This window comes from Prionailurus bengalensis, chromosome A3 (assembly GCF_016509475.1).
Source record: "Prionailurus bengalensis isolate Pbe53 chromosome A3, Fcat_Pben_1.1_paternal_pri, whole genome shotgun sequence".
Classification (NCBI taxonomy): domain Eukaryota; kingdom Metazoa; phylum Chordata; class Mammalia; order Carnivora; family Felidae; genus Prionailurus; species Prionailurus bengalensis.
This window is the reverse complement of record NC_057354.1, coordinates 125,119,342-125,146,041: the sequence shown is the minus strand read 5'-3', so window position 1 is coordinate 125,146,041 and position 26,700 is coordinate 125,119,342. Positions and strand designations below refer to the sequence as shown.

Sequence of the window (26,700 nt, the reverse complement as noted above, 5' to 3'; positions counted from 1 at the left end):
TCCGCCTGCAGTTTCTACCTCTTGAGAACCTCAGTCCTTCAAATCTACCTCCTCCTTAGAGTTTTGTCTGACACTTCCCTTCTTTCCACTGCGATCTTTCTGCCATCCGCTGGGACTTTTTTTTTTTTTAATGTTTATTCCTTTATTTTGAGACAGAGAGAGAGAGGGAGGGAGAGAGAGAATGAGGGGGGGAGGGGCAAAGAGAGAGAGAATCCAAAGTAGGCACCACACTGTCAGCGTATGACTTGGGGCTCGATCCCACGACCATGAAATCATGACCTGAGCAGAAATCTAGAGTTGGAAGCTCAGCTGACTCAACCACCCAAATGCACCTCTGCTGGGACCTTTCAGATCATGGCAGGGCCTGGTCCTGAGACAGTATAAAGGATGTTGCCAAAGGTCGACCCAAGTGAAGGAATGTTCGGGGCCCTGTACCAAGAATGGCTACTAGAGGGACTCACCAGAGAGCAGATCTTTGGCATGCAGCTGAGTATCTTGGGATGAGAGGCCAAAGGGAGACAAGGCTCTGAGCACAGGGACAGCTGACAGCTGCCAAGAGTCAGAGCAGCTGGCCCACAGGGGCAGAGGGGGAGGGACTCAACTGTGACTTTTTTTTTTCTCCAGAGTAAGAATGTGGCAGAGAAGATGCTCCAGAAATATTCTCAAATGAGAACGAGTCAATGAATGGTTTTCCAGAGGGCCGTGAGTCCCAGGAACGCAACACCTGGAATCCTATGAAGAGAAACCGAATTCCCGGGTCAAGGCTGTGGAGAAAACAAGAGTGTTGTTCAGCACAGCCTGTATATCACCATGGCCAGGGCCCCAGGCTGGCGAGGGAGCAGCGAGACCTGGCATCTAGCACAGGCCCTGGTTTGGCCAGCAAGACTCAACGTCATCGTCCAAAGGAAGAGCCTTAAAGGACCCTCTGGATCCAACTTCTCTCCACATTAAGTTTTCCGAGGGTTGAAATATTGAGATTATGGGTGATTTCTATTTTCCTCTTTATACTTTTCTGGATTTTAAAAATGTTAAAATGTCCAGAAATGCCTGGCTTTGGAGAAAGGCTGAAATGCAGCCTTAGACCCACTTGTCAAGTCTTGCTACACACCAGAGGAGAGCTGCCTTTTCATAATTCTTCCATCCAGACAGGGCTCCTATTTCTAATTCTCACAAAGGTGCTGTACGTGCGAGCCAAGAACAGGCTAAAATTACCTAGGGGGCGAGTCTAGACAAAGGTACTTGGAGTGACCACCATTACCCACTCGGGCTATGTTGTCAGACCCCAGTGGGCTCAGCCACAGTTGCCAGGGGCCCCTGACATTGCTGGATGGATGGCCATCACTGCAGGACACCGTCGATGGTAGGCAGGGCTCTCCATGAGGGGCCCCGGTGCGCTGTGTTCTCTGGGATCCTCAAAAGCACAAGACTCCAGGAAAAGTGCCTCATTTTGCCCCATGGTTTCCCAGCCGGAGTCTCAGTCACTCAGAACTAAGGTGAAGCCATATTTTATAAGCTCACTCTTTTTTAACGATGGGATTAATTTAACTGTTGAGGACATGGGGGTGCTGGGAAGGGGATAAAACGGAGTGACGGCACTCTGCTGACCTTCCGTTGTTGCTCCCGTCTGAGGGCTGGGGCGTTCTAACTGATTCAGACTTGTGTCTGTGATCTCTTCTCAAGGACATACTTTGGCTTAAGTTTGAATGCTTTCCCAGAAGGCTTCTCTGTCCCCCAGGCAGAAAGATTTCTGGGCCCTTCTCACCAGTGATGCAGGCAGGCCACAACACACATCAGCCCCTGGCTTAAGGATAGCCATGCGCCTCCCTCCTCCTGAGGTAACTTTGATACTCAGAAACATCAGGTGGGTCTTTGCTTTCTCTCTTCCTTTCAGACTAAACAGCAATATACAACAGGCTTCAGAAATACTCAAGGTAGAACACATGGAAGCGGGTATGAGCAGACACTAGTAGCTTCCTACCCAACAGCCTTCTCTGTCCACCTTTCTTGGTCAGATATCAGGCAGCCATGAACACAAGGACCCCTTCCCATCCTCAAGAGATGAATCTCATTAGTTTAAACCATTCATGGTAATTTCTTTCCCTTTCCACCTCTGGGCACCCAGCATCTGCTCTGGCCTGGCCATCCTCTTGGACATGGCCACTCTAGGAACAAAGGTCCTCTCCACCCAGAGCCCAACCCATGTATACTCAACTCCAGTAAGCCCTGAGACATACGTTGGTTTGAATGGCTCTACTGACTCATAGATCTTTAATTCTTCCAAATCAACTTTAATCTACCCCAAGTGCTCTCACACCCCTACAAGAACCGTGTGGAAACTTCTGGAGCTTCCTTCTGACATAGTCACTAGGCCCGCCTCTTTACCACTTGGACACCTACTGACTGAAGCAGCCTGGCGTGGACCCTTAGAGTCAGGTGGCTCTGTGCTTTCTGTGCAACATTCCTGGTTCGGGGATATCTGGCACAGCTGGAAGCCCAGAGTGGAGGGTCCAGAAGGTCCAGGTGCACCATAGAGCCTGTCCTTTGTTCACATGTCTCATGGTGGTCTCCCTCAAACCTAGGGGAAAAAAAAAATCTCTCTTCAGTGCTACACTCAAAGATGCCCCCTGCAGGACATCTGTGAGTTTGAGCTTTTATTAAAGACCCATCAGGCCTGCTTTGCAAAGTTACCTCAGGCAAGACTCTACCAAGGGCTTGGGTACCTTCAAGGGGGAGAAGAAAACACTGGGAGAATGCATATTAATATCTCAGTGAATTTTCCCCTCAACTCTTCCTAAGAAATCTGACTCAGCTTGCCGTGTAATGAGGGTAAGCACCTAGAGGCAGAGGGACAGAGTTGTGAGGGGGATGTTGGGATTGGCCAGTCAGTGGGAAGCATCTTTGGGGAAGCTTGTTGGCCTGTCCAGCGGGGGAAGGAGGATCATCTTGGTCCTGAGGGCAGGAGAAAGTCATATTCAGTTATCCTCACTGAGTCCTAACCCTCAGGCCAGGGTTTGGATTTCTGGATCTCTTGGGACAATTCCACATTGGCCCTGATGCCAAAAGCTGAGTTTCAACAAGTCCAGTGGGGGCGAGGCACAGTGGTGCCAGTCCTGTAGGAGAGCTTGACAAGGATCAGGATCTCAGGATCCCATGGCCTGGTGAGGAGGCAACCTCATGCACTGATCCACAGACTGTGGTAACTGGGATGACCTCAGCTGTGTCCAATGTCAGTCCTGACTGGTGGTGGCTGCCATAGCACTGTGGCTTCTATGGGAGCTCTGTATAGTAAAAGTATCCCTCTATCCTCACCAGGACTCCACGGGAGGCTGGAGTTTCAGTGGCCGCTTCAGGAGGCTCAGCGTCCCATGCATGACGTCATGCCTTCCTGAGGCTCTCGTGAGGGGCCAGAGCACCATTTACCAGTGCAGAGCTGATAAACAAGAAGGCCGTGCAAATTTATTGGAGTACACACTGAGCAAGGGAAACACAAGAGAGGTAAACATTACATCATCGCTGACAGACTAAATTTGTTTAAATCGGTCAGTAAAACTCCTATTGGTAATCCTGGCATCCAGTTCTGCTGATTGGTAAGGGCGCCCCCCTGTGTTACTACAGTGTAACGTCAACTGGGTCTTGGAGGCAGCAACATCATCCCTGCAACGGTCTCCCGCCTGGGTTTTCTCCTTGTTTCTGGTCAGTGGGTCCACCTTGTGTGCCCTGAGGAGAAACGCCAGGCTGTGGCCGGCCCCTGCGGGTGGAGGCAGCAGCAGCCAGGCTTGTGTGAGAGTGTCTCCAGCCAGACTGAACGTTTTGTCCCTTTACACTCTATACAACTTTACTCTCTTAGAAATGATTAAGGATCCAGGGTGTTGGCATGGGTTGTATCTTTTGATCTATACTGTATTAGAAAGTAAAGCTGAGAATTTTAAAACTATGCATTACTTCACTTAAAATGGTGACAATAGGGGCGCCTGGCTGGCTCAGTCAGTTGAGCATCCAATTTCAGCTCAGGTCATGATCTCACAGCTTGTGAGTTCAAGCCCCATGATGGACTCTGTGCTGACAGCTCAGGGCCTAGAGCCTGCTTTGGATTCTGTCTCCCTCTCTCTCTGCCCCTCCTCCGCTCATGCTCTGTCTCCCTCTCTCAAAAATAAATAAACATTAAAAAAAATTTTTTAAATAGCAACAATAAACCCATATTAACACATTTTAATGAAAACTAGATTTTTTAAAACAAAAAAGTTCGTAAAAAGGGTGTTTTGCACTTTTGCAAACGATGGCTCAGCAGAAGAGAGCTAGGTTCTTATATTTGCTTCTGCGTTTGGTTTCTTGCTATGTCACATGTCATACGGGCTCTGGAGAACTCCCCTGCACACTCGTGTAAGGAAGAGACTGAAAAAGACAAATAACATCTTAGTGTTTTTGTGAAAATATGTTTGACCTCAGGACCCCCTGAAAGGGTCTTAGGGATTCTCAATGGGCCCCAGAGAGCTATGAGAACTGCTGAATTAAGAATATGGATACATGAGGGGAGCCTGGGTGGCTCAGCCGGTTAAGCGTCAGATTCCTGACTTCAGCTGAGGTCATGATCTCACAGTTCGTGGGATCCAGCCCCATGTCAAGCTCCATCCTGGTGGCAGGGACCCTGCTTGGAATTCTCTCTTTCCCTCTCCTTCTGCCCCTCCCTTGAGTGGGTGCATGGTCATGTGCACGCATGCTCTCTCTCTCTCAAAATGAATAAATATTGGAAAAAAAGAATATGAACACTTGAGCCAGGGCCTTGGTACAAGTCTACAACATAACATTTTTGTTAATGGCCAGCTTTGATGTTTGGGTTCCCCTTTCTTTGCTAGCCAAAGAACACATAGCCCTGAGATGGGTGGGGCGCATGCCCCCACGATGATCTGTATACAGGAGACAAGAGGAAATGTCCCCAAATGGTCACTGTGCCTGGTAAGATCCTGACCCAAAGGCCCAACCCAGGCAGGAAGGCAAGCCTTCCAGGGAGTCATCAGCGGTTGGTTGAGCACTTTTCAGAGTGTTTCTCACCCATCCTCTTGGAGCTTGGCCACTTCTTGGAGCCTGGTCTGGTGGCTGACATTGTCAGAGGGCCCTACCTTCTGTTCGGGATACTCCTGGACACTGAGCAGAAGCAGGGGACACTCTTTCCTCTAAAACAAGAAAGTTGAGAAGGATTTCTTGCTTATTCCTAGAAACAGAACTGTCCCTGAGCCAACCCTTGCCACCCAGAAGCATTGCTCAGAGGGCTCGGGCACAGGCACTCTGCTCTCTGCTCCCTCTGAAGTTCCTGGCCACCTCCTCAAACCCTGAGCTTCCCCAGATTTAATGATCACTCTTTCCACATAGTAGACAGTGGCCTGCCATACCTTCCTCCTCAGAGAAATCTCTAGTGATGGGGACTTCAGAAAACTAGAAGAACTACCAAAGAGGACACATTAGGCACAAGATTTTGGGGTGTGTTCACAGCATTCCTCACCTCTGAGGTTGACCCCATGACAGTGTTGATTGAGATTTCCAGGGAGGAGGAGATGGTCAGTAGTGATACTTTGGGCCTGGGCAACGGGATTTCTGGAGTCTGGCTGGTGTGGTTCTGAGACAGCCACTTACTAGCTGCATGACCTTGGGAAGGTCTCTTTGTCCTTCTCAGCTTTAGTTTCTTCCTCCGTAAAACTGTAAAACGAATAGAATCCCCCTTTCCAGTTGTGGTAGGACTTAGAGATAATTTTTGCAAAGCAATGAGATGCTCTCCAGGGAATCAGACCTGAGGACTCTTTCTCTCTGCCCCCAGGCCCCTGCGGCCATCCGTTCCCCCTACTGGCGCAGCAGGAGTGAGCTTTGTGAAATGCCACGTGACCTCCTCTCCTGCCGAGAAAACCTTCCCAACCCCCTCTCCCCCCAAGACTTCCCAGGGCTTTGCCTGCACTTGCACAGACACGCTGTCAGGGCACAGTGGGCAGAATGGTGTCCCCGGGCGTGAGGACACATCCCGAAGTAGCCCGCCACAGTCAAACAGAATGGAAGTCTATTTCAGCTTTAAGTGCATGGGGATTTTGCATTACAGGTTCCGTAAAATATCCATTATTTATGTGCTCTCCTGCAAACTCAAGAAAGCTAAGTCACGTTTATTTCATGACTTCTGGATTTCCTTGCGCATCATCAAACGCCTCTGGAAGCAGGGGTGCCACCCCACTTTCCCTTGAGAAACAATCTCCAAGAAAAGTCCCAGTTCCTCAGTGGGGTGCTGAAGTCCCCTCCATCCCTCCACCCAACTCCCCCGCAGGTGTCCCTGCCTTGGATCCCGGGGCCTCACTCCTCCAACCTTTGCCCGAATTCTTCTCTTCTCTCTCTGTGTAAGGCTCCTGTCCCAGAGGGATGGATCTTTCCGGGTCTCTGGTGTCATTCTCCAAACATTCTTCTCCTGTCACTGCTCCTATTTGGCATCCGTCACTGTGCTGCCCATTCTGACACGTGACTGCGGGCTGTCGCGGGAAGGAAGCCGGATTCGCTGCAGCCGGTGATGCTCCGCGAAGGCCAGGCCTGTGCCTAGGTGGAAAGGCCTCGCAGGACCGGGTAGGGGGCGGGCGGGCGGGCGGGCGAGCGACGCGCTGCCGCAGTTCCCGTTCCGGCCGCGCGGTGGGGGCCCCGGCCGGCCCGTGTACCCGCGCCCGCGGAATTCTCGGCGCTTCCGCCACCGGGGCGCCTCCCTCTGGGAAGGGGCCGGCTTGGCCGGCTGGGACCCTGGGGAGGGGACCTTCCCTGTATGGCGCCCAGCTGGGGACGCGTGGGATGACCAGAGGCCTTTATATCTTGTCGCCTCGTGGAACACAGGAGTTTCTGTGTATTTCCAAACTGGTGAGATTCGTGTCCCCCCCCCCCCCCCCCCGCCCATGCCACCCCGGGCCGCCTCTGCGTGTCATGTGGGGCCTGAAAGCAGCAGTGGGTCGGTGCTTAGCCACTTAGCAGCCGTGTGACCCTGGAGGAATGGCTGCACCATTCGGGGCCTGGGGGGCCTCATCCGAACAAAGTGGAAGTGCAACGGTCTACCCAGAGGATTTAGGAGAAGGTGAAGGGCGTGAGGGGTGCAGCCGCCCCTGCTTCCACTCCTAAGGTCTCTGGGGCAAAGGGCCGAACCCCTGCCGGACCCTGCCCCGCAAGTGTGGTATGTGTCTGGTAGGCCCTCAGAGCTCTGTGGGGCTGGGAGCCGGGCATGTCCGGGCAAGGCCAGCCTCGGGATGGGCATGATTATCTGACTGCCAACAAAGTCAGGGGGCCCACAAGGCACCTCTGCACCTCTGAAACCCTTCCAGGGCCTTTCTTGGGACGTTTCGTACCGTATTTCCTGGGACATCTCTGCCCTCAAACCAACCTGCTTTGCTGGTGCTGGGAGTGGGGAACAACGGCCTGCCGGCCCTTCCCGCGCATGTGCAAGTGAGCTCCGGACCCGCAGTAAATCTGAAAACCTTCTTTTGTTTTGTGTGTGCAAGGGGTGTGTGGGGGAGAGATTTTGTGCGTTCTCAGTTAATATCGCCTGAAACCAACTTCAAGGTGGTCAAATGTGAGGCTTCCTGTCTCCATTTCACTTTGATGATCGCCTGTTACAACAGGCTGGAGAGACACAACACCATAGCCAGAACCCCGGAGAACCAGTCGGCAGGCTCCCTTGGGCTTTGAACTAGCTCTGTCTGAGCTCCGCCTGGCCGGCCTCCCAGGGATGCTGGAGAGCTCAGGCACCCTTCCCCAGTGGGCAGATACTGCCTGCCCCCCTCCTAGACCCTATGCCACCTTCACACTGGGGCTCTCCCAGCCTGGACTCTGACCTCCTGTCTGCACCCTCCCTTCTTGCTCTTTGTCTCCTGGTGTTCTCCTCACCCCAGCCCCAACCCCAAATCTTTTGAAGGCAGGCCCACAGTTTTTCCATCGGCCAATAATCCTGAAGGGCTCCAACCACACTTCCCAAACTAGCCATGCCTCATTTCTCTTAGGGGATCCTGGAGGCCTGCACCTCCTACCTGCCAGCATTCTTTGGAACCTGAGAATTAGCATTAGCCATCCAGCATGTGTCACCACTGGTCTCCCCATAGCCTTTCCTGAAACTCCTGGCAGCCTTCCTGACTACCTATTGCACTAATATACTGGCCACATGGGGCCACAGCCTGCCAGCTTCTGCCCTGCTTCTGGCCTTCCTGTGTGTTCCCTAATGGCTCCTGTGTGTTGACCTGGCCTCCTGAGTCAGACTGTGAGTTCCCAGAAGGCAGGGCCATGGCTTGGGCTGCCCTAGTGGTGCCCCCTGCGGAGTGCCTGCCCAGGCACTGGCCGTCCAGGGGCACTTAGAAAATGCTTGTCAGGAGGCGAGTCAAGGTTGCATGGGGGCGGGGTATTATAGAAGCAGTAGTGGCCCTGAAGTTACTGTGAGTGACAATAAACACCCATTGCTAGAAGGAAGAGAAACAGTTCTATGGAAAAAACAAGAATTTTAAAACTAAATAAAAGAGGGTCAGTGACAGGTCACCAGTGACAGTAACACCTCCCCCACCTGGAGCTGTTGAAATTCATGATTCATACCCAGGAATCCCTGCTTTTATGAACATTTCTAACTAATGCAGGCATCTGGTTAGTAAATGCACAACAGATTAGGAGTAACAAATCAAAGTATCGTTAAACTGCTCTGGGCTGACATCCTGATGGCACTGAGAAGTGACAGCTGGCAGCCTTAGTGAGGGATGAGACTGATCAACTATACTCAAGCCCCGCAGCCTGGGGCCATCCGGCTCAAGGCACCGAGCCACACCTAGGCAAAGCAGTGCCCTCTGACCCAGTGTCACGTTACATCTCAGTATAGAAATGATGTTCATAATGATTAACCCTGAATCACGAAGAAAAGTTAAATGGTGCTCGAATGACTGTTTAAGAAGTTCAGGAAGGACCTTACTCGTTTTTAGTTCGTTTCCCTGCAAAACAGTTATATTTTTTGTAAGGAAGCTTAAAGGATTCCATCCCCTGCTAGCTAGAAAGCAAAGTGGCAGCTTCCATTTCTGGTGATGGAGCACTTTGTGCACCTACTCTCATTTAGGACAGTGCACAATGTATCACCACTTGAGGGGCGAGGGTAGGTGACTCACTCGAGGGTCCCCTGGCTGAAGTAAAAGGGCAAGTCTCAGTGGCTTCCCCGTGGCTGCCTCTCTCCCTGATTTTCAGGCCCCAAGGTCTCTAGATGGATGTTACTGTCCTGATGTTGCAAAACGTCCTCTTAGCTGTTTCTTTGTGTTCTGGTTGTCACTCTCCCCCACAGCAGTTGGGGGGCCCTCGACGTGATTTTCACCCTTACTGTGTCTCCCACGCTAGCACATCTCGGGATCAGGCATCCCACCACTGGTATCACTTTGGTCCAAGCCCTGGACCTCTTCACAAGGGTCTTTCAGGAAGGGGATGTGCCAGACATTCGTGCCAGCAGGGCCTCTGACCCAGAGTTAACCATTTACCAAGAGACAGTATGGCATAGTGGGCCCTAAGGTCAAATTTCCTGGGTACAAAGTCCTGCTCCACTACCTACTAACTGCATCCTTGGGAGAGTTACTTAGTCTCTCTGTGCCTGGGGCTCCCCATCTGTAAAATGCACATAACAGTAATATTTCACTCACTGGATTGTTATAACTATCAAATAAGTCGATATGGGCAAAGTGCTTAAAACTGTGCCCGGCACTTAGCATTTGACAAATATGAGTTATTGCTAATGCAAGACAGTTTACGTACATCATCTCCATCGTCTGTCTCAAAGCCTTTTTCAGAGCAAGACTGGTTATAAAGAATCTCGAACTGACATACTGATCCAGTAAGGTAGGTATAGGCCTTCCTATTTTGCAGCTGAGGATCCTGAAGCACAAAGTAAAGTGACTGACTTGAGGACAGAGTGCCAGGAGGTGGCAGAATTGGAATTTGTACCTGGGTGCTATGGTCTGAATGTTTGTGTGCCCCCCAGTGTAGGATATTAGGAGGTGGGACCTTGGAGGAAATTCTTAGGTCGTGAGGGCAGAGCCCATACGATTGGGATTGGTGCCCTTAGGCAAGAGACCCCAGAGAACCAGTCTCCCTGCTGCCACGTGAGGTTACAGCCAGAAGGCACTGGCTATGAACCAGAAGGTGGGCTCTCATCAGATACCAGACCTACCTGCATCATGACCTGGGACTTCCAGCCTTCAGAGCTGTGAGAAATACATGTTTATTGTTTATAGCACCCAGCCTCTGGTATTTTGTTCTGTCATCCTGAACAGACGAAGACTGGGTCTACCTGACATTTGAGTCATGATCTTTCCAGGACATCGTAACTGCCTCTCTTAGTCGAAATGCCCGAGAGAATAACTTCCTTGGGAAAGTGAGTAAGAGAGTAGTCTTCCTGCTTTTGAAAACTGGAATTCCCGCTCTCAAGTCCTGCTTTGAAAGATTGAATCACCCAGATATGACAAAGTTCCAGAATCTAAGAAGGAAAGTTTGGGAGGGAGGAGTGTACTTGCGTTTTCCCATAGCAGAGAAGCCTGAGAGGCAAAGGTTGTCCCTTATCATCACCCGTGAGTGTTCTGGTGACCTATTGCTCTGTAACCAATCCCCTCAAATCTTAGTGGCTTAAAACACTTGACCTTTGAACAACACGGACTTGAATAGCACGGGTCCACTTATACACCGATTTTTCCAATAAATACAGTACAATACTGTTCATGTATTTTCTCTTCCTTATGATTTTCTCAATAACATTTCCTTTTCTCTAGCTTCCTTTCTTGTGTGATACATACAACATACGCAATATGTGTTAATCAACCCGTTATGTTATTGGTAAGGCTTCTGGTCAACAGTAAGCTATTAGTAGTTAAGTTTGGGGGGAGTCAAACCTTTATATACTTTCTTTTTTTTTTTAAATTTTTTTTAATATTTATCTTATTTTTGACAGAGAGAGACAGACCATGAGTGGGGGAAGGGCAGAGAGAGAGGGAGACACAGAATCTGAAGCAGGCTCCAGGCTCTGAGCTGTCAGCACAGAGCCCGACGTGGGGCTCGAACTCACAGACCGTGAGATCATGACCTGAGCCAAAGTTGGACGCTCAACCGACTGAGCCACCCAAGCGCCCCTACATGTTTTCAACTGCACAGGGTGTCAGTGCCTCTAATCCCAGCCTTATTCGAGAGTGAACTGTACAATCATTTTATTATCATGTGTCCCAATTCTGGGGGCTGGCTGGGCTCATCCTGGTGGTTCTCACTTAGGGTCCTTCATGAAATTGCAGTCAGATGCTGGCTGGGCCAGTCATCTGGACCATCTCTTCACTCACATGGCTGGTCTGGCTGATGCTGGTGGTCAGCTAGGACCTAGTGGGAGCTGCTGGCCAGAACACCCACATGTGGCCTCTCCAAGCGACCTGGGCTGCCTACAGCATGACTGCTAGGTTCCAAGAGCAAGAGCTCCAAGAAAATAGGGTGGAAGAGTATGGCATTTTTCTGACCTAGCTTTGGAAGTCACATAGTGACTTCTGCAGTGACTTCTGCCCATCAAAGCAGTCATCGAATCCCAACCAAATTCAAGGAAAGGGGACATATACCTCTACTTGTCAGGAGGAGTGTCAAAATGAGCATGTAAGATGGCATATATCATAGGGGCCATCTTTTAAAAATACAGTACACCTCATGGCAGCCTTTCCTGGAAGAATTTTCCATTTGAAGAAAAAAGGTAATATGAATTATGGCTCCGACAAGGACCCCTCCCTGTAGTCACGTCTGACAGTAGCTCCTTCGGGGAACCGGCCACAAGAGACAGGGTTGGCAGCAAGATTTACTGCTCTGCCAAAGCTGTCATTGAAATAAATAGGATTAGAGCTGCAGTGACTTCATCATCCGGACTGTTCTAATAACATGTAATTTGTATCCATGCTGTGACCAGCACAGCCGCCAGGGCATGTGAGTAGGAATGCCTGGCCACCTCTGGGATGGGTCCATTTGCTGGAAATCTTGCAGGCCCTTGACTTTGTCCACCAGTAGACAGCTCTTAAGTCCTCCCTTACCAGCTTTTTTTATGCAGACAAAAGCTCTGTCTTCCCCAGCCCCTCTCTCTGAGGTCCCAGCCCCAAGCCAGGGAGCTCTGGAAATCAAGTCAAACCAGTTGAGAACTTTCCTGCTGGAGAGCACAATTGTGCTGGGGCCTGGCTCCCAGGGGACCTATGTCCAACCTCCAGGTGGGCTTGGTAACCAGCCACAATCCTGTCTAGCAGCCCTGTTATGGTGGCTCCAAAGATATGGAGCACAAGCTGTAGGACTGGGGAAAGACCTCCTACCCCATGACTCCCTCACCCAGCCAGCTGCTGGCTTCCTTCTGGTCTCTTGCCTTAGCTCCCAGACCCTGCTGCATAAAGCCCAGCCTCCTCCCAACCCTAGCATCCAAGGCCCTCCTCCCTCCCGGTCTTGCTGTGTCTTGGGTCCTGCCCCTTCTGGTCTGAGCAATGAGAGGCAGGGAGGCCTTCCACAACCACCACAGAGCAGAGACTGCCTTCATCACATCCTCAAGGCTCATGCTGCTGAGACCGTCCTGCTCACTGGAGCCAGGGGGTAAGGCTGCAAGTGAGCAGAGGGATGGAGGAGAGGGCAGGGCTCAGGCCCCTGGAGGAGATGGGCTACTGCCAGTAACTATGATTTCACTGTCTCTCTTGTCCCTACAGATGCTCAACCCACTGAGGGCTTTTCTGATCCCACAGCAGGTCCCCCTATCTAGTGAATGGCCCTTGATCTCAGCCCCCCCAAACTGTGAAATCTCCATACAGAGAGGAAATCCAGAAGTTTCTTAAAGTGCCAAGTAGATGACTTCACCCAGAATATCCAAATCAAGAGGAATGTTAATAATAACTACCACCATTTATTGAGCGTTTACTATATGCCGAGCACAATACCAAATGCCATCTTCTCTCCTCAGTATTTAATCCTATTCTTTTCTTTTCAGTATTTAATCCTTGCATTCACCCATTTTGCAGATGAGAAAACAGAGGCTCAGAGAGGCAAAATAAATTTCTCATTGCGTCATGCTAAGAAATGTTGGAGCCACTATATGAATCCAGATCTGTTTGCAAACTCCTAGATAGAAGCCATGAAGTATTTCTGCCACATCCTGGGCCTTGGCAGGCAGCCCCTGGCCCATAAAATAACCTGACTTGGGAGCTTCCCATCCCACCTTTAGTCCCCTTTGCATGGGGTGGAACCAGAACAGGGGGCTGGGGCAAGGGGAGTCAGGCAGAGAGGCAGGCAGGCTGATAGGCTTTGGCGGGTGGGAGGAGGGGCTCCTCCCCATGGGAAGTTGTGGAGGGAAGTCTCCCTCAGACACTAAAGCCCCAAAGATGAGGGGACTTCTGAAGATGAACCTCCAAGGCTAGAGGTGCTGCCGTCTATTTTTGACAGCATAGCCAGACCCCAGGGGAAGAGCCTCTGCCCATGACTGCCCGTGAGATAGCTCCACACCCTTTCCTTCCCCCTGCCAGGAAGTGCTCCCTTCAGTGGAAAGTGCATGGACTTTAGGGTCAAATCCCTGATTGACCACTTTCTAGCTGAGTGACCTCAGGAAAGTCACTTAACCTCTCTGGGCCTCAGTTTCCTCCTCTGTGAGTGAGAATAGTAATACTTATCTGGATGTTGGGAGGGTTTATTGGCAATCTTGGGCATGAAACCCTTCAGACCCAGCTGATAGGAGGCATGACCATGCTGGCATTATTGTCCTGAAGCCCTCAGAGGGCAGGACATTGCGGTCAGGTTGATCAAAGCCAGGTCAGGTGTGGAGAAGCAGCAGATTTCCAGCACAGGTGTGGATGGGGCGCCCCCATAAGCCCCAGGGACTGGCTGGTGCACAGGACAGACACTCCCCAGTCAGTAACAGGGAACCGCCATCTCAGAAGAGTGCCCTGATAAGGTTTGGTTCAGCCAGGAAGAGAGGGGCCTGAAGGAACAAGTAAGATGCGCCCAGGGGAAGGGCCGCCCCGTTCAAGCAGGTTCAACGCCAGCATGAGGCTGGGAGGTGAGACTTAGCCCGGTAAGTCCCAAGGAGCGCACAGGAGCAGCTCTCTGGGGACAGAAAGGGCCAAGAGCAAGGGCTTCAGAAGTCTGGCCCGGCTTTGGGCAAGGTGACATCTAGCAGGATCAGGCCAGGGGGCACAGGCAAACTCAGGGCTCAGGACTCTGGGGACTGGGAGGTGGGGGGTGGGAACTATCAACCACGAACAGCCCCCAATGTGCCAGGTGTTTTTGTCTATATCTTCTCAAATTATTCTCACAACCACCACTGTGTTTTACAGATGAGAAAATCAGGCTCAGAGAGAATAAATGGCTTTGCCCCAAGCCTCAGTTAGGGAGAGCCAGAGCCAGCATGCAAACCCGAGACTGTCTACCATTTTCCTTGGAACCAGGCAGAGAAGAAGGAAAAAGTGAGTGGGCCCCATTGGGCAAGATCGTGTTTGTTGGGAACCCAACCCAAGAGAGGTTCATGTGAGAGCTGGTGAGAGTGCCTTGCCTTCATCCAGGGTGCCTGACAGGGGCCAGGAGAGCTGGACAGGAAAGGCAGGTTTCCTGTGGCCTCGGCCTCAGGCTCTAGAGCAGCCAGGCTAGACCAAGAATATGCGGCAGAACAAGCCATCTGTGGCCACCGCTGCCTGCCAAGCCAGCCACTCATTACCCCTAGACGTGAGCACCCCCTGGCGCCCTGTACCCACCTTATAGTCACTGGTGGGTCAACGGTGTGGAGAAACACAGGACAGGCTGGTGCAGCCAGGGTCTTCAGACGACCCATCACAGGACTCCCTCTGCTCTAACCCCGCCTCCTCCAGGTGGGCCAGGTGTTGTCCCTGTGAGGGGTACACCCTGCTCAGCCCTGCTGCCATGGCCACATCCCCGTGTGGGAGTGAGGGAATTCCCGTGAGTCCCCAAGGCCACCAAAAGGCAGTCCTAGGAAGCCACGTGGAGGGACAAGTGGCACAGGAGCAGCGGCTGCTGTGGGGCCCTCTGAAGCCTGGTTTGCCCAGAAGTGCCCATCAGAGACGGCCCTGGTATTCGGGCCTGGATGACTTCCCCCACCTGGTGGCCAACTTCCCCCACATGGGGCCCAGCAGGGGCTGAAGGCCACGTTCCCACGCTGCTCCTGCTGGAGTCCGGCCAGGCCCCAGTCAGTGTCTTTAACCACCGTGCCAGCTCACAGCCCGGGGCACCTCAGGGTTTGGTCTGAGGGGAATCAGGCAGTTTCAATTACCTGCCAAGAGGTCTCACACAATCAATGCCTCTTTATTTCCTGAAAAGCCCGACGCTCACAGCAATGCCCCTGGTCAGACCTACAATCTCTTCCCATGCAGACAACCCACTGTGGGCTCCTGGTGATAATGGAGAGGTGTCCCCCACGTACCTGCCCCGATGGATGGACTGAATCTCAAGTCCTTGATGGTGACCCCTGGTGGGTGGGGCCAGAAGAAGGGGATTTGAACTGTCTGGGGAATCTGTTTATTGATTCAACTCCACCACCTTCCAAGTTCTATGGTCAGCTTGGGATGCAGCAGCGATTAAGACAAACCCAGTGGCACCGTGACATGAGCAAGTGGGTTCTCTGGCTCCATTTTCCACAGTCAATGAAAGGATCTTTAAGGGACCGTTCTTGGTCACTATGTGCTGGCCTCAGTGAGGATGGGCCTTAATGCTGGTGCTGATTAGAAGAGATCCTAAGTAGCCCAAGCCACCTGGCGGTTGTGGATGGACTCACAGGCTGCTACAGTCAGGCAGGAAGACCTCTGGAGCCACCATTAAACCCAAAGTGGCAGATGGGGACCTTCTAGTGCTTGCTTGGCTGGAAGAAGCTGACAGTCAAAACCCAGCAGATCTCTAGGCCATGGTGCTCCTCCCAGGGACCCCTCACCTGCCATGGCCAGGTTAGGGAAAGATCTGCCCTCTGGCCTTTCATCTGCCATGGCCACAGAGGAAGACACCAGAGAGCTTGAGCTCCTTGGAAGTATCTAGATGAAGCTTTCCAACAGGAAACCAAAGTAAGACCTTAGCCCTTTGTTCATGGGCTTAGCCCTTGTTCATGGTCAAGCTTCCTTACTAGGTGGGACCAGGCAGGGCCAACTCAAAGAAGCACTTCTTATGGCTTCCCTGACAAACTGGCTAGTGTCCTGGAGACTGGGCATTCTGGCCTCCTGGCTGCCTTTCACACCTGACCTTGCCTGCCACAGACCTCATCCCTCCACAGGAGGCCCCCCCCACCCCGGTGAGCTGAGCCCCTTCACACCCACGTGGAGGGATGAGGGTGAGGCCCAGGGATACAGAGTTCTCAGGCATGGGAGGTACAAAGACCCCTGGAGAGCAGGGGCAGAGGCTGTCAGGGTGGAGCCTTGGTAGGATGGCCCACCCCAGAGAGACCTACTCAGGAGAGTTTCCAGAAGCCTGCAAAGAACCTCTAGGGGGACTGGGGATAAGCTCTGCCCTCTGGGTGCCAGGACCTGTCTGACCCTTAGCAAATCACTGAGCTTGTCAGAGCCTGAGTGAAGTGAGTCAAGGAGATAAGACATGGCATCAGCTAGTAATCTTATGGGCCTCATGAATCACTTCACCTCTAGGGAGCAGGCTGCCACCTCAGTTTCCTCCTACATCATACAGGTAGAGAGCACGAAGGTTGCTGGAGGCTCTTCCAGCTGGGTGGTGTGATATCTTCAGACATGACCTTGCTGGAAAGCATGGGACAGTAGACGAGGAGCACCCAGGACACCGAGGCTCCAGGGCTGCCCCTTTACTGCTCTGCTTCAGCCTGTCCATCAAATGGGCCAATAATGGCTGTTCTTCTCCAAGGTTCTGGGAAAAATGAAGTGAGTCAAAGGAAGTGGGCCTGCTGTATATGTGGAACTGGCCCAGCAGTCAATTGTTCCATGACATGCACAGTCACAGTCACGATAGTCTTCCCATAGTCACTATGTACCCCCCAAATTCATATGCTGAAGCTCTCACCCCCCAGTACCTTAGAACGTGACTATATTTGGAGAGAGGGCCTTTAAGGAGGTGATGAAGGTTAAGTAAGGTCATAAGGGTGGGCCCTCAGCCAATGACTGGTGCGCTTGTGAGAAGAGAGAGACATACCAGGAAAGGCCATGTGAGGACACAGTGAGAAGGCAACCATCTGTAAACCAAGGAGAGAGGCCTCAGGAGAAACCTACGTTGCCAACACCTTTATCTTCCTATGGGGCTAAAAGGTGTGAGAGAAAGAATTTCTGTTGTTTAAGCCTGAATCTGTGGTGCCTTGTTACGGCTGCCCCCAGGATACTAATACGGTTACTGAAGGGATCGCCAGGCTCACCCATAGGACCTCCTTGCTTGGAAGGTGCAAGCTTCCACCCTGGAAGCTCCTCGAAGGCCTTCTCATGAGTGATATTTCCCTGGCAGGGGTGCTGCTAGGCAGGGTGTGCTCTACTCTCAGCCCTCACATCTGCAGTGGCTCCTTTCTCACCAGCCACAGCCAGGCCACCAGCTCTCTCAAGCATCCCTGGGCCTGGCCCTAGCAGCTGAGGCCTGCTCCTGCCCAGCACCTCAGCAGGAGCCCGGAGCCAGGTGCGGACACCCCTCACCTGCACCACTTCTGGGCCCTCAGCCCTCTTGGCTTCACTCTTTCTCCTGGCTCCCAGCCAGGTCGAGAACCCCTCCCAGAGGGCTTGGTGAGTATTCCCTGAGGTTGACTGCTCGGAATTTCTCCAGAAAGCCACTTGCGGTTTCCATTTCTCACGTAGGTGACCAGGGTGTTCAGGAGAATCCTGGCAACAAAGGAGAGGTGGGAACGGATAGAGGAGCAGGAGAATGGTCATGATGGCCCGTCAGGCTTGGACCCCCAGGGGTAGGTCATCTTCAGCAATTCTTTCAGCTGGATCGAGGCCTGGGAGCCCTGCTGGAAATGACAATTCCTTCTTGGTACGATCTCTGACTGGCTGACCTCCTGGCCCTGTAGTCGCTGAGGCGGTCATTCTGCTCAAAGGGCCCTCAGCCTGAGGTCGAGAGCCTCCCTATGGCTGGTGTGGAGCCAGGGCCTATGTACCAGAGGCTGCTCTGGCCTCCAAGGGGTTATGACCAGAAGGTCATGGGAGAAGGCAGTCAAGCTGATGCCCACCACAGTGTCCAGAACTGAAGTGACACCGGGCCCTTTTGTACTAGACTCAGGGAAGGGAAAGGCTTTCTTTCTTTCCTCAGCCCCTGAGAACTCTCTCTGCCCTCCCCTCTCAGGGGGCGCTTCCTTTGAACCTGGAGACCTTCCTGCTCTGCCAGAGCTGGTCTTGTTCATCCAGGCGGCACTGCTGGGAAGAGATGACAGAGGGGCTGCTCAATCTGACCAGGCGAAAGGCAAGGGTTTTCCTGCCTTGGATGGATGCTTGCTTTGATGTGTCCATTCATTCACGTATCCAATAAGAATTTATGAAGCACCTTTCTGTGCCAGCGACTGTGCTAGGCCCTGGCCCAGGGTGGGTGAGAAAGCTGTGGAAAGGGCCCGTTGTTTGCGCAGGGGTGGATGACTAACCCCAGGAATGAAGGAGCCCTTTCTCTGGAGGCAAGTGGGTGCCTGACAGTGAAGAAGAGAGACACACACATGCACCCCAATAAAACTCCTCTGAGAAGTTCTTTGTGGCTGGGCTGGGTCCCAGGGCAGCCTGTTTGTCAGGGGCCAGGACCCAGCCCCACACTGTGTTATCTTTGTGTTCCTGGGTCCACCACATGGGTGTGATTCGTCTACGTCATGCCGGAGCAGGGAGGTGAGGAGGTTGGGGGCGCAGGAATGAGCATTCCATACAGTGATCTCACCCTTCTATCCCGCCCCCAGGTAGTTCCCCCGGTCATTGGAAGGGCTGACATTCTTTTGAGTGCTGAACATGGTGGGGGCTGGCAGTGACGGCATAGGCTTCTTTGTCAGTGAGGCCAAGATCAGTGGGAACATTGAAGAGACTTCATCCGCTCGGTCAGGCCCAAACCCTGGGTTGTCCAAAAGCCATGCATTTTAACTTCTGCTTCCTCTATGCCTGCACCTGTGTGGCTGAGTGTGGCTGAGAGAAACATGCACCATGGTGACTGATCACACTCAACTAACAGAATTCTCAAATGGGTGCCCAACATGGCGTCCTCCCTATACCTCTCTGCCATTTCACTCTACCTTCTCTGTCTTCAAATGCCACTTAGTCCTCAGCTGATCACTCTGTCCTGTATTACACTGAGAAAGTATAAAATGCTAGAAGGAATCTCTTCATTCTCCCATCACTAAAACTATAAGCCTACTTGCATCTGTACCCATCTACTCACCCCAATTCCGGTCTAAAGCCAACTCTGTCTTGAGCTATAGATCCCATCTTTCTTTCTCAAGATCTTTGCTCATGAAATTTTCTATGATCGTCCCCTCTCCATCATAATTTTCCCTCTCCACAGGATCTTTCCCATCAGCACACATAAATGTTCTAGGAGCTCCCATCTCTTTAAAAGCAAAAATCAAAACAAAAATAAATTTTAAAAATTTTCCCCTTGATGCCCCTTCTCTCCAGTAGCTACTGCTCCAATTGCTTGCTCTCCAGCACAGCAAAATTTCTTTAGGAAGATCTCCCTATCCAGTGCTCTTATTTCTTCACCCTCATTCTCTCCATAACCCCACCCCCACCCCACGTTGGGCTTCCATTATCAACACTCCACTAAAACTGCCTTGTCAAGATCTCCAGCACCCTTCACGTTGTTGAAGCCTGTGTCACTTCTCTGCCAATGTGTTGGCTCTACCAGCAGTGCCGGAATGGTTGGCTCAGTCTCATTGAAACGTTCTCTTCTCTTGGTTTCAAGGAAAACCATCTTCCTACTTTTCTTCTCTCTTTCTCTCTCTGACCATCTCAGGCCCCTATGTTGGTTTCAATCAACCTCTAAATGTCGTCATGTGTTGGGGCCTGGTCATTGTTCTCTATTCTCTAAACACGCTTTACCTGGATGATCTCATCAAGGCTTTAAAAACCATCTGCATGTCGATGCCTCCTACACTTGCATCTTCAACTCTGACCTCTCCACTGAGCTACAGGCTCATATCTACTTGTCATCTCTTCTGGATATCTACCAGGTGTTTCAAAATTGACACAGGCAAAACAAGACTTTTGCTTTCTGTCCCCACCCTGATCTGATCTGATCTGTCCCATCTTCAAAACTGCCACCAGCACACACTCAGACTCCCAAGACTAGAAGGCCTCCCGGGTTCCCCCCTTTTTCTTCCAAGCCACATGAGATTCACCAAGTCCTATAAATTCAACTCAATATGTCCAAGTCCGTCCTTTCTTCTCCACATCCATGACTGCCACAGTCTCCTCCACGTGATTGGTCTCCCAATCCAAGCCTCCTCTTGTTCCCTACCAGCCATTCTACAACAGCCAGGGTGATCTTTGAAGATTTTAAATAAGGTCACGTCACTTTTCTATTGTAATTTGAATAAAACCTGGGTTCCTTGCCATGGCCAGAAATTCTGCAAAATTAGGGCTTCTCCCTGCCTCTCCGACCTCAGCTCTCCCCACTGCTCCTTTGAATCAGCCTTCATCCTGCTGTGGCAGGGCACCATGCCACCCTGGGGGACGCTCTTCAGATCTTCCCTCTACTTAGAATATTCTCCCCCAGATTTCTGCCTGTCTCAGCTTAAACACTGCCTCCTTCAAGAGGCGTTCTCTGACCCCTCCAGGCTCTCCAAGCTCTCAGCTGCATCACCACGATTTCTTTCCTGTATAGCACTTAGCCTCATTGAAATGATCTGTTTCCATTTTGAGCATTTGCTTGCTTGCTTGCTGGTTGTCTCTCCCTCCCCAACTAAGGTGGAAGCTCCATGAGAGCAGAGAACTTCTCTGTCATGTTCACCTCCATGTTGCCTGCATCTAGAACAGTGCCTGGCAGATTCATGGGTGTTCAATAAACAGCTGTTGAGTAAATGAACAAATGGAGACCAGGCAGTGGAAATAAAACAAAAACAGAATCTGACATGATCCCAGCCCCCAGGCACTCAAACATGGCATTCATAATGCAGTGTGTTAAGCACTTCCATAAATGCCAGGACCAGTGCTGTGGGGCCCCATGAAAAGAGCGTGTGTGAGCGTGTGCAGGGGCAGACTTCTGGGGAAGCTGTGTCTTATGTCCTAGTTGAGACCTCTCGGATGGTAGGCCATGCAGGGGAGGGAGAGATAGAGGAGTGTGTCTTAGGCAGGGATACCTGGCCATGCAAAGGCCAGAGGAGAGTGAGAGCACAGTGAGGGGTTCAGAGAACAGCACCTGCAGACCACCTGGCCTGCCTGACTGGAGAAGGGGTGTCACTTCCTCCCTGGGCTGCTTGAAAGGGGAGAGGCAATCATCTGGATCCAGAGCATTCATTCCTTCATTTATTCCTTCAACACTAACCCCTGGGCTCTGACAACATGCTGGGACTTGTGATAGGTGCTGGGGAGTCAGAAATGAAAGGGTTGAGGCCTCTGTGGTTGAAGAATCCAAGCTGAGCTGTGAAGGTAAAGGAAGTCTCCACCAAAGGCCACACCACGAGACCACAGCCACTCTACGGAGGGCACTTCTGGGTTCCTCTGCCACACATGTGCCTGGGCTTCGAGGCTGAAGCAGGGACACTCCTGCCAGCCCTGCAGGGACTTGTCCCTGAACCAGTCTCACTGCCCGTCTTTCTGTGTATGTGCTCACACACTGGCTTTTTACACACACACAGGTATGCACAACACCTTTGCTCTGGTCACATGCACACACCCACACCTGTCCTCATGCCCTCACACAGATGCCTGTGTCCTCACATAGGCGCCAACCCCACCCCAAGCAGTGAACCCAGTATGCAGATACTCAGCCCACACAAAGCACTCCAGCCCTCTGGAAGCTTCCATGCTACTTGGAAGGAGGACCACATGGGTTCCAGAAATTCTCCCTCCCCAAAACATTTATAATATTACAGATGAACCAGTACAAGGTAATGAAATCTGAATGACATGTATACTACAGGATGGGGTTCCTCAAGCAGGCTTCTTGGAAAAAGAGAATTTGAGCCAAGTCTTCAAGTAAGTCATGGGATGGTGAAAATGAATGGTAAAGAGGGTTTTTTGTGTGTGTGTGTTTGTTTTTAGAGACACTGAATCAGGCTACAAAAAAAGATAATATATTGATTGACTCATGGAACTGAAAAGTCAGGGTTGTTCTGGCTTCAGGCAGTGTTGGATCCAGAGGCTTGGGTGATGTCAGCAGGGCTCTGTCTTTCTGTATTTCCCAAATGGATTCTCCCCCCAACATGGGAGGCCATACTGACCTTAGCAACTTCAGTTGATAGAGACTACCTTTGCCGAGAACTTGAGCAGAAAAAGCTTGGAGGACTCTCATTGGTCTTGTCTGAGTTCACATGCCCATTTCTGAGCCAATCCTAATGGTCAGAGATAATGGCTATGCCTGAGGCATGTATCTACTTCTCAAACAGGCCAGCCCTGTCCAAACCATGGAATAGGTTTCTTAAGGGGAAAGGGGGCTCTGTTATCAGAAGTGGAGAATGAATACTAGACAGATAAATCAACAGAAGTCAAATACACCTTCCTTAAATATCAGTCCCTCCCTCCATTACAGCATTTTACACTTTTTAATGCTTCCACATAATTTATCCAATTTGCTAATCAGGAGATAATCTTGAGCCAGGCATGGTTGTCACCCACATTTTACTATATCAAGAACACTTCTGGACTTGACTGAACTTGATTTTTCTTTTCTGCTAATAGAGAATCAACATGGAGTCCCTTGAGCCATCTCCTGTATAAGGACAAATGACCTTGGAGCTCCAGTTAAAGCTTCCCTCAGAAGAGGGAGGTGGGGGAAGGGGGTGGCGGTGCCTGGGTGGCTCAGTTGGTTAAGCATTCTACTCTTGGTTTCAGCTCAGATCATGATCTCACGGTTTGTGAGTTCAAGCCCCACATCAGACTCCATGCTTGACAGTGCAGAGCCTGCTTGGAATTCTCTCTCTCCCTCTCTCTCTCTGCTCCTCCCCTACTCTCTCTCTCTCTGTCTCTCTCTCAAAAATAAATAAATAAACTTAAAAAAAAAACAAAACAAAAAGAAGAGGGAGGTGGGGGATTAGTTCTTGACACTGAATTTGAGGCACCTTTGGAACATCCCAGGGGAACAACCTAGGAAGCAGTTGGGTATAGGAGGCTGGAACCCCTGCAGTGGCCAGACACCCACTGCCACGCTCAAGACTTCTTTCAGCCTGTGCATTAAAGTGACCTGTCAAGGGTCACGTTCAGAGGGCAGTGGAGTCAAGGCCCCGAGCCCAGGCAGGGTATGTGGCTGGAGTGGGGAGGCTTTGTGTAAAGGAGATCCGTCCGGTCTCAGCGTTTCCATGTCAGAGAGCCAAGATCAGCACGGGAGGCTCCCTAAGCCCAGTTGACAGGATCTATCCCTGTCATTACAGACCACCCCTCACTTCCCTCTTGGTGCCTCAGCTATCACCTCCATCACTCTGCAGGGCTGTGTAAGCTCGTTTCCAACGATGGTCTTCAATGACTCAAACTCAGGCCATGAGGTAGTCTCTCCTCCACACTGAATCCAGGCTGGCCTGTGACACACTATTCAACAGAATGTGGCAGAAGTGATTCAGAGCCAGTTCCAGCCTTAGCCTTCAAGAGAAATAGCAACTTCTACTTCCTCTTTCTTAGAAGGTTTACTTTTGAGATCCCTGAGTCACCATGTAAGATATCTGGCTACACTGTTGAAGGGACTGTGTGGAGATGCCACGTAGAGAGGAAGAAGGCCCAGCTGACTCAGCATCTTTGTTCAGCCCGCGGGTGACTCCAGCCCCAGCCTTTATCTGAAGGTTCCGGCATCAGAGACCCCCAAGCAAGACCAGCAGAAGAACCAGCTGACTGAACCCAGTCAACCCACAGAATCATGAGAGAGAATTAAATAGTGGTTTTGCTAAAGCAACTGAGTGTTGGAGTGATTTGCAATCTCCCTTTGGGGAGATTGGCCAGTATTCCTGAGCCCGGTGCCCCCTTCTTCCCCGCCCCCAAGACCTAACAAGGTTAAGTCAGGTCTCGGTTAATGACAAGGCAAGTGATTATACTAATAATCTTTCCTAGCAGGCCAGCCAATTTTTAGGACAAGTATAGAAACGGATGCATACATGCTGTCAGACTCCAGCACTGAGCTTCCAAAAGTGACAAAACACCCAGTTCCCACAGGGCTGGAGACCAAGATAGGGGGACAGGCTGGCTAACCAGCTCCATGCCTGAGGGCTGGCCCAGAGAGGCAGATGGCAAGGGTCAGGTGCCACTCAGATGCCCTTGCGCGGCTCTGAGATGGAAGCTGTAGTGAAGGGGGAGGATGGCCAAGCCACCTCCCAGCCTGGCTGGTGGAGAAGCAGTCTACCTGAGTATAGCTCTGCTGTCTTGGCCATGGCTGGGTCTCTCCCAAATTGTCCCGCCACACCAGATCCGGTCCTTCTGCTGCAGCCTCCATGCTGCATCAGTCCTAGACCAGCTGTCCTCTGACTTCCATCTTTGCAGACCTGGACCCCGGCCCTGCAGCTGTGATCACTTCTCTGCTTTGGGAGTCTTTCCTTCTCTTTCTAAATCTAGAGGCTCACAGAGTCATTGTCATATGTGGCCTGTATTCACTGAAATGTGTCACGTGTGACTCTTGTCCCACTACTAAACCATGAGCTTCTAGAGAGCGGGTGCCATCCCTTCATTTTTCCCTCTAATACATTCATTCACTCAACAATCTACTATCTGCTGGTGTCTCTGTTTGGTGCATAAGGCGCAAAATATCGTCCTTGCCCTGGAGTCATGTTTAGTCTAGCTGGATAGACAAGCATGTATCTAGGCAGTTATTACACACTAATATAATGACAGAGTGAAGGTGTGGACATAATGAAGTGACAACACTGAGAAGTACCCAGGTCAGCCTTGGAGGAAGGAGGCCAACAGATAAGATTCACTCACGAGTACTGCGTGCCAGGCTCTGTTCTAAGCACTTCAATTATTTTTATTTATGCTTTCATTATTTTGTTTTGTTTTATTTTTTTGTCTTCTTGATTTTATTTATTTTTATTTTTTTGATGTTTATTATTTATTTTTTTAAATTTTTTTATGCTTTACTATAGTATAGTATTTTAGTATTTATTATTTCGGTATTATTTAGTAATATTTTAGTTTAGTATAGTATATTATTTTAGTATATTTTAGTGTACAAGATTCAAAAGGTGCTAATGCCACACTATGAGCCTTCGCAGAGGAACACATCCTTGCCCATATTTTGCACCTTCCAGATACACTACATTTTATGAATAATACAAATCTGATGCACATGTGTACACACACATACACATTGCACACATGTAGTTTTTATGTAAATGGTTGCACAATATTCTGCACAGGGGTTTTTAAAAATTTATTCAACATATCTTACAGCTTACTTCATACCACTGTAGAGATACCTCATTGTTGGCTAATGATAGCACAATATCATAGTATTTCATTAAATGAATATACTATAATTTGTTCAACCAAACACCACTTAATGGCTTATAATGCTTTTTTTCTAACTGTTCATTATTACACATCATGCTACAATGAATGACTGTGAACACGTTACTTGAACAAGTGTCATATATTTACAGAATACTTTCATAGAAGTGGAATTGTTGGGTCAAGGGCAGGTGCGTTTAAAATTCTGCCTTCCAGGGATGCCTGGGTGGCTGAGTCAGTTAAGCGTCCTACTTCAGCTCAGGTCATGATCTCGCGGTCCGTGAGTTTGAGCCCGGAGTCGGGCTTTGTGCTGACCGCTCAGAGCCTGGAGCCTGTTTCAGATCCTGTGTCTCCCTCTCTCTCTGACCCTCCCTCGTTCATGCTCTGTCTCTCTCTGTCTCAAAAATAAATAAATATTAAAAAAAATTTTTTAAATAAAATAAAATAAAATTCGGCCTTCCAGGGGTGCCTGGGTGGCTCATGGAACATCCGACTCTTGATCTTGGCTTGGGTCGTGGTCTCTTGGTTTGTGGGTTCGAGCCCCACATCGGGCTCTGCACTGGCAGCGCTGAGCCTGCTTGGGATTCCATCTCTCCTTCTCTCTGCCTCTCCTTCACTCGTGTGCCGCTCTCCCTCTCTCTCTCAAAATAAAAATAAACTTAAAAATAAATAAATAAATAAATAAATAAATAAATAAATAAAATTCTGCCTTCCATCTGACATTTAGTTCTTAAAGACACACCACTAAGCTTTACAAAGCTTTTCCTCTAATCTTCTGCTAGAACTCCCTTCTGCCAGGCCAGCAGAGGAGAAGAAAAGAAACAGCATTTCCTTTAAAATTTTTTCCTCTTTCCTTCTTTATCTTATAAATATAAATTTCATATGCAAATATTATATGTAAATTTCATATTTGTATATGAAATTCACATTTAACGTATAAATAGAATTGAATGGTACAATAACATTACTAATACAAATATGAAATATGCATAAATTCAAATATCAAATTCAGCAGGAGAATATGCAGTCTGGAACATCTTGCAGCTGCCTTGGGACCACAGACCTGGGCCACGTGAGAAGGGAAGGCAGGAAATTTTGCCCCGCTTCCACATGATGTGGCAGGTGGTTGGGGGACAGGGGGACTGAGCAAAGG

General features: G+C 50.4%; 1 long non-coding RNA gene across 1 annotated transcript; it reads right to left on the bottom strand.

Moving 5' to 3' along the window:
- Positions 1 to 200: 200 nt before the first annotated feature.
- On the bottom strand, positions 201 to 6,597 carry LOC122497422. The gene is made up of 3 exons (XR_006301107.1): positions 5,498 to 6,597; positions 3,310 to 5,171; positions 201 to 2,575 (listed from the first exon to the last, which is right to left on the bottom strand). It is a non-coding gene; the product is annotated as an uncharacterized LOC122497422 (long non-coding RNA).
- Positions 6,598 to 26,700: the final 20,103 nt, after the last annotated feature.